Raw genomic sequence first — 7,936 nt, 5'->3', positions numbered from 1 at the left:
AGCCTGGGCAGCATGGCAAAACCCCACCTCTACAAAAAATTAGCAAGGCTTGGTAGTGTACACCTGTAGTCCCAGCTACTAGGGAGGCTGGGGTGAGAGAGTCTCTTGAGCCTGGGAGGTCAAGGCTTGCCAAGAACTGTGATTGCACCGTGCACTCCATCCTGGGCGATAGAGTGAGACCTTGTCTCAAAGAAAAAAACATACTGATTACATGTTAAAAAGGTAATATAGGCCCGGCGTGGTGGCTGACACCTGTAATCCCAGCACTTTGGGAGGCCGGGGTGGGCGGATCACGAGGTCAAGAGATCAAGACCATCCTGGCCAACATAGTGAAACCCCGTCTCTACTAAAAATACAGAAGTCAGCTGGGTGTGGTAGCGTGTGCCTGTAGCACCAGCTACTCAGGAGGCTGAAGCAGAAGAATCGCTTGAACCTGGGAGGCGGAGGTTGCAGTGAGCCAAGATCGCACCACTGCACTCTATCCTGGTGACAGAGCTAGACTCTGTCTCAAAAGAAAAAGAGAATATATATGGGGTTAATAACATATTATTAAAGATATTATTAAAATTGTTTTCTTAAAGAATACTGATACATGTTAAAAAGGTCATATATATTGGCTTAAATATATTAAAATTAGCACCATCTGTTTCTTTTTATGTGCTACTAGCAAATTTAAAGTTGCATATTTTGCCCACGCTTGTGGCTGGCATACTTCTATTAAAGTTGTTGAGTAATGAGTACATTTGTACTGTGTTGAGTTTAACACTTTATTAGAGACTCTTTTTTTTTTTTTTTTTTTTTTGACGGAGTCTTGCTCTGTTACCGAGGCTAGAGTACAGTCGTGATCTCGGCTCACTGCAAGCTCCGCCTCCCGGGTTCACGCCATTCTCCTGCCTCAGCCTCCCGATATTACTTTATGTTCTCTTTCATCTGTGGAACTCGTTTATTTTATTTTATTTTATTTTATTTTGAGACAGAGTCTCAGTCAGCCACCCAAGCTGGAGTACAGTGGCGCAATCTCGGCTCACCGCAACCACCATCTCCTGAGTTCAAGTGATTCTCCCATCTCAGCCTCCCGAGTAGCTGGGATTACAGGCACCCGCCATCATGCCCAGCTAATTTTTGTATTTTAGTAGAGACAGGGTTTCACCATGTTGGCCAGGCTGGTCTTGAACTCCTGACCTTAGGTGATCCACCCGTCTTGGCCTCCCAAAGTGCTAGGATTATCGGCGTGAACCACTGCGCCCAGCCCATCTGTGGAACTCTTATCTCACTGTCGCTTCATAATCACTGAAACAGGAAAGATTGTATTTATAATTATTGATTTCAGTTTGCTCACCCAAATCCTAGATGCTATTTGTGTGTGTGTGTGCTGGAGTGAAGGAGTCCTGAATTCACATTGTCTTTGGCCTCTGGCAATCTGCCTTCTGATTTCACTACTCAATTAAACTAGTCTATCTCGACATCTTTAATGCGTTTTTACTTTTATTACCCTCCGTGCTGCGTTTGATAATATTTCAAATTTTTCTCCTTAAGATGAAATTGCTGCACTTAACTCCCAGATCCATTTGGACAAGTAGTTTAAACTCTTAGAGTTTCATCTGTTTTATTTGTAGAGGGAATAAGGGTGCCTAGCTTGGTCAGAGGAGTTTGAGTAAATGCATGTTCTGGACTTAAGCACCAAGTGGTTGATGCCTCGAAGAAAGCAAATGGCAAAAGGTGAAGACAGGAGTGGATGAGATGAATCATGGGAGGAGAAGTGTTTCTGTTTGGGTTGTTTTATCTCTCTCTCTCTCTTTTTTTTCTTCTTTTTTTTTTCTTTTTTTTGAGACAGGGTTTCGCCCTTGTTGCCTAGGCTAGAGTGCAATGGTGCGCAATCTTGGCTTACTGCAACCTCCGCCTCCCGGGTTCAAGTGATTCTCCTGCTTCAGCCTCCCAAGTAGGTAGCTGGGACTACAGGTGTACACCACGGCGTCTGGCCAATTTTTTATTTTTAGTAGAGATGGGGTTTCACCATGTTGGTCAAGCTGGTCTCAAACTCCTGACCTCAAGTAATCCACCCACCTCGGCCTCCCAGAGTGCTGGGATTACAGGCGTGAGCCACTGTGCCTGGCCCTTTTTTGTTTGTTTTGTTTTAATTGAGACGGAGTCTCACTCTGCCGCCCAGGCTGGATGGCACGACCTCGGCTCACTGCAACCTCCATTTCCTGGGTTCAAGCAATTCTCCTGTGTCAGCTTCCCAAGTAGCTGGGATTACAGGCATGCACCACCACATCCGGCTAATTTTTTGTATCTTTAGTAGAGACAGGGTTTCACCATGTTGGCCAGGCTGGTCTCGAACTCCAGACCTCAAGTGATCCACCTGCCTCGGCCTCCCAAAGTGCTGGGGATTACAGGTGTGAGCCACCATGCCTGGCCTTGTTTGGGTTGTTTTAGAATGTAAAATTGGGCTGGGCACAGTGGTTCACGCCTGTAATCTCAGCACTTTGGGAGGTCAAAGTGGGTGGATCCCTTGAGCCCAGGGGTTTGAGACCAGCCTGGGCAACATGGCGAAACCCCGTCTCTAAAAAATTGCAAAAATTAACTGGGTGTGGTGGCTGCATCTGTAGTCTCAGATACTCAAGAGGCTAGGATGGGAGGATCGCTTGAGCCTGGGAGGTGGAGACTGCAGTTAGCTGAGATTGCGCCACTGCACTACAACCCAGGTGACAGAGAAAGACTCTGTCTCAAGAAAAAGAAATAAATGAATATAAAATTGAAGGCAGCCATGGTGGTTCACGCCTGCAATCCTAGCTGTTTGGTAGGACGAGTCAGGAGGATTGCTTGAGGCCAGTAGTTCCAGATCAGCTTGGGAAATATAATGAGACCCCATCTATTTGAACAATAAAAAATTAGCTGAGTATAGTGGCGCATGCCTGTAGTCCTAGCTACTGGGGAGACTGAAGTGGGAAGATTGAGCTCAGGAGCTGGAGGCTGCAGTAAGCTAGGATCACCCCACTGCACTCCAGCCTGAGTGACAGAGCAAGACCCTGTCTCAAAAAGAAAAAAATAAATAAATGTGAAATTGAGCATATATTTGAAAGAAGCCACTACCACAGTGGTTCTCAAACTTGGCATGTATCAAAATCACCTGAAGGGCTGACTAAAACCACTTTCTGTGCCGCACCCTTCGAGTTTGTGCCTCAGTGAGTATGGGGCAGTGCCTGGGAATTTGCATTTCTAATAGATTCCCAGGTGATGCTGATGCTACTGGCCTGGGATCACACTTTGAGAACCACTGCTCTAGAACAAAACAAATTCAAGTTATTTTTGAAGGGCAGAAAGTCTCAGATGAGGCAGGTCCAGAGGGATAAGAAGGTGCAGCTGAAGGGAGTTAATCTTTGCAAGGAGAAGTGTTTCCCTTTATAGAAGAGAGAAAGAAAAGAGTTGATAAGACACTAAAATGTTTTGAGGTGAAAGAGAGGCATGTTTAAGGGAGTCACCTAAGTTGGACTTTGAGACACAGCTTTAAATCAAATACATCTGTGTCCAAATCCTGGTTCAGCACTCACACTCACATTCCGAGTTGTGTAACTTCTCTAAGCCTTGGTGCCTTTATCTTGAAATCCAGGATAACCAAACAGTACTTACCTTGTAGGTTGTTGTGGAGATTGAGTGATGAGCTAGTACTGCTTCCTGTTAGTGAGCAGAGAGAGCGAGCCTGTGAAACAGAGTGCCCTTGACGGTAGCAGTGGGGGAGGTGGGAAAGTTAATTCTGTGAACCTTCACTGGATCCCTGTAACTTGCTGAGCATTAGACTTGGCCCTGGGGATGAAAAGGGCAAGGCTTTGGTCTTCAGGGGTGGAAAGAGATGCAGAGAAAGTGAACATGTACAGTACGACACAAGTGCTTTACCACAAACATGAAATGTAGTATTATGTACAAAATACAGTTAGAGCTTTAGGGACAGAATAAAGAACTTGACCAGCAGTAGGGTAAGTGGTTGGAGAGAAGACACTACAGAGTTGATATTTGAGCTAAATGAAGCTTGTCCAGCCTGCGGCCGAGATGGCTTTGAATGCAGCCCAACACAGATTCATAAACTTTCTTAAAACACTATGAGATTTATGCATGGACCTTTTTTTTTGCTCATCAGCTACTATTATTGTTAGCTTATTTTATTTGTGGCCCAAGACAGTTTTTCTTCTTCTTTTTTTTCTTTTAGACAGAGCCCTCATTCTGTCACCCAGGCTCAAATGCAATGGCACGATCTTGGCTCACTGTAACCTCCGTCTCCCAGGTTGAAGCAGTTCTCCTGCTTCAGCCTCCCGAGTAGCTGTGATTACAGGTGCCCGCCACCGCGCCCAGCTAATTTTTTGTATTTTTAGTAGAGACAGGGTTTCTCCATGTTGGCCAGGCTAGTCTTGAACTCCTGACCTCGTGATCCACCTGCCTTAGCTTCCCAAAGTGCTGGGATTACAGGCGTGGCCACCGTGCCTGGCAGTTTTTCTTCTCTCAGTGTGGCCCAGGGAAGCCAAAAGATTGGACACCCTGAGCTAAATCTTAAAAGATTAGTAGGAGGTGGCCGGTCGCAGTGGCTCATGCCTGTAATCCCAGCACTTCGGGAAGCTGAGACAGGCAGATCACGAGGTCAGGAGATCGAGACCATCCTGGCTAACACGGTGAAACTCTGTCTCTACTAAAAATACTAAAATAAAATTGGCTGGGTGTGGTGGCGGGCTCCTGTGGTCCCAGCTGCTCGGGAGGCTGAGGTGGAGGAGTGGTGTGAACCTGGGAGGCGGAGCTTGCAGTGAGCAGAGATCTCGCTACTGCACTCTGACCTGGGCGACAGACAGAGCGAGACTCTGTCTCAAAAAAAAATAGAAAAATAAATAAATAAATAAAAAGATTAGTAGGCCATCACCAGGCTGGAGGCATATTCTCAGTCCTGAAAGACGTTCAGTTTAAGTTGGGGCCCCAAGGGAATGCCAGGGGATTCAACAGAGAAGTTAATTGGGATCAGATCAAACAGGCCTTTATGTGCCAGGTTAAGGAGTTTGAACTTTATCTGTAAGTAATGGGGAAATAAGACACTTAAAATGGTGCAGATATGTGTTCTATAGTGGTCACACTGATAACATCATAAAGGGTGTGTTAGATCAGAGAGAGAATAGAAAGAGAAGTCAGCATGAAGTTATTTATGTCATCTAGGATAAAAAATGAGGACTTGAACTAACATGGGGGTGGTGTGGAGGTATCTCACTGGAGAGAGATTTAGAAGGGAGAATCAGAACTCAATGCCTAGTCGTCAGAGAGGACAAGGATTGACCCATGTACCGAGACAGGGTGCATGAGAGCAAGGTGTGGGTTTGGGGAGGAAGGCGAAGAACCCAGCTCAGACTAGCAGGTATATCCTACCTGCCATTCACATGGAGAGTTCCAGTCTACAGCTGAATATGTGGGTCTAGAGCCCAGGAGAGAAGGCTGGGCAGGAAAGGTAAGGATCCCAGAAATGTTCCCTTGATAAATATTTGAGTGCCTGCTCTGTGCCAGGTTGTCAGGCTGTAGCTGAGACCCTGAGTATGATGGAGTTGCCTGGGGAGGTGAGTTCATTGAAAAGGAATGAAGGCCCTGGAGGCATTGTCTGTTAGGTAGCAGCCTGTAGAGTGGCCTCAGAGGCAGGAGCAGGTCTAGAGTGGTTGTGTGGGGCTTAAGGGAGGAAGGTGTCTGGAGAAGAGAGGAGTGCTCATCAGTGCCCAGTGCCTCGGGGAGGTCAAGCCGGGGTACACACTGAAGGAGGGCCCTTGGATTTAAGGATGAGGAGGTTGCCTTGGTGAGTATGACAAAGTGGAGACCACTCTTCTTTGAAGAAGCTCTGAAGGGAAGGAGGAGGACTAGCTGGACAGCGAGAGTGCTACCAGGTGCTCGGTAAGTGGCAGTGAAGTGCCTCACAGCCACCCAGTAAGTGGCTGTGACTCACCCCTCACCCGCCCGCTTTTTTAGATGAGGAACCAAAGCTGCTTAAGATGTTCAGTAATTTACTTGTGAGCACACAGCAGCTAAGTCCAGAGGGGGGATTCTAACCTGGTCTAGCTGCTCTTGATGCTGCTAAATGGTACGTGGAGTAGGACAAGGGCAAAAAGATGGGGAGGTATTGTGAACCCTGGCCGGTGCACAGGGGAGGGAAGAACCAGGAACAAGGGAGATGAGTGGAAAACAGAAAAGTGTGGGGATTGAATGAGGGCCTTGAGAAGCCTGGCAGGGGATGGCAGAGAGAGCCCAGGCAGAGAGTGGCTGTGGACAGGAAGGGCGCCACTCCCACATGCACAGAGCCCCTCACTCAAATCAGAATTTCCCCATAAATGGGAAGATTGTGGTATGTACACTTTCAGGAGTTGTCATGATACATCTTTTCAGATAGAAGAGCCTGATTGTGTTCATAGAATAACAGAGTTCTAGAGGATTTTAGAGAGGTCTAGTCTAATCAAAAAATAATCATCTGCTATTCTCTAAGCTAGCTCAAGTCTGTTACTCCAGAGTAACCCTCTGATCCTCTCTGGCTACTAACCAGTCTCCTCCCCTACTTTTCTTAAATAACAGCTTTCTTTCTTTCTTTCGTTTTTTATTTCAATAGTTTTTGGGGTATAGGTGGTTTTTGGTTACATGGATACGTTCTTTAGTGGTGATTTCTGGGATTTTGGTGCACCTGTCACCCAGGCAGCGTACACTGTACCCTATATGTAGTCTTTTATTCTTTTATCCCTCACTCCCCTACGGCCGTCCCAAAGTTCATTATATAGTTCTTATGCCGTTGCATCCTCATGCCCTAGCTCCCACTTATAAGTCATACTATACTTACATAACATCTTTATTGAGATATAATTTACTTGCCATACAATTTATGCTTTTTTTTTTTTTTTTTTTGTTCCCTAGGCTGGTCTTGAACTCCTGGCCTCAAGTGATCCACCCACCTCAGTCTCTCAAAGTGCTGGGATTACAGGCATGACCCATTGCGTCCAGCCACAATTTATGCATTTAAGGTGCATACTTCAGTGTTTTTTAGTATATTTACAGAGTCGTGCAACCATCAGCACAATCAGTTATAGGACATTTTTATCACCCCAGAAGAAACCATCACCATCAGTCCCCCCTACTGCCCTCCAGCCCTAGGCAACCACTAATTTATTTTATCTCTTTATCTCCCTTTTAAAACTAAACTTGGGGAAGAACAGCCCATACTGTTTCTACTACTCAACTTGTAGTTACTTCTCAAGTCAAGTGTTTTTACTCCCCTACTCCTCTGAAACTGCTCAGGCAGTGTCATCCGTGACCCTCTAACTACCAGTCCCAGTGGACATGTTGAGCGTTGACCTTTGACGCATTTAGCCTGTCAGTTCTGCCTTGTGATCTGTCTTTGGCATGGGATCTTCATCTGCCCCTTGGCTGGATTCTCACTCTTCCTGAATGATTGAATCTGCTCATATGTTCAGCTGCATGCCATGCTGATGACTGTCTTTTCACAGAACTCATCGTCTGTATAATTCATTGCCTTTTGGCCGTTACCTGGATGTCATGTAATCATGGCTAAAACTGAACTCAGCCTTCTACACCAAGGAAAACTCTGCTTGGCTTTTTTTTCTACTTACCCATGTGCTCAAATTAGAAACATCTTTCTCCCTCCTAATATAAATTGGTCTCCAGTACCTGCTGTATTTTCTTCCACCCCAACTCTAAAATCATCTCTTTCTCATACCCACAATCAGGTCCTCATCTCCTTCTCATGGATCATTTCGGCAGTTTCCTGCTTGGTCACTGGCTGTATCGCCTCTCCTCCTGAGGCCGATTCCTCGCACAGTCATTGTAGAGCACTTGTAAATACACAATTGTGACCTCATCTGCTAAGCCCGTTAAAATGATACTCAGCACTACCACACCAATAAGCATTTATGCCCCTCCC

This window comes from Mandrillus leucophaeus, unplaced genomic scaffold (genome assembly GCF_000951045.1).
Source record: "Mandrillus leucophaeus isolate KB7577 unplaced genomic scaffold, Mleu.le_1.0 Scaffold170, whole genome shotgun sequence".
Lineage (NCBI taxonomy): Eukaryota > Metazoa > Chordata > Mammalia > Primates > Cercopithecidae > Mandrillus > Mandrillus leucophaeus.
The sequence above is the reverse complement of the archived record's forward strand: the minus strand, read 5'-3'. Positions refer to the sequence as shown.